The 224-nt window shown below is 35.7% G+C and overlaps 1 protein-coding gene across 1 annotated transcript in view; it reads right to left on the bottom strand.

The window, feature by feature from the left end:
* Positions 1–224, bottom strand: part of LOC108723254 (fatty acyl-CoA reductase 1-like) — an 8,930-nt gene that overhangs the window by 6,750 nt on the left and 1,956 nt on the right. The window lies entirely within an intron of this gene.

The raw sequence follows: 224 nt of genomic DNA, 5'->3' as shown, positions 1-224 counted from the left end.
CAGCCAATCTTTTTTTTGCGTGTGGTTGATACATTTTAAAACTTGTGAAGAACTTTGCAAATAAAGTAAATGAATATTGTCAGCAAGCTATAATGGTTGAAATAACAAATTGCATGCGTGCGTCCGTGTGTGCGTGTGCGTGCATGCGTGTGTGGGTGTGTATATGTTTCCAGTATATTTATCATCTTAATAAAGTAATCATACACTGAAAAAAAGATTGGCTG

Source organism: Mycetomoellerius zeteki, unplaced genomic scaffold, assembly GCF_001594055.1.
Source record: "Mycetomoellerius zeteki isolate Tzet28-1 unplaced genomic scaffold, Tzet1.0 scaffold228, whole genome shotgun sequence".
NCBI lineage: Eukaryota > Metazoa > Arthropoda > Insecta > Hymenoptera > Formicidae > Mycetomoellerius > Mycetomoellerius zeteki.
The sequence above is the reverse complement of the archived record's forward strand: the minus strand, read 5'-3'. Positions and strand labels throughout refer to the sequence as shown.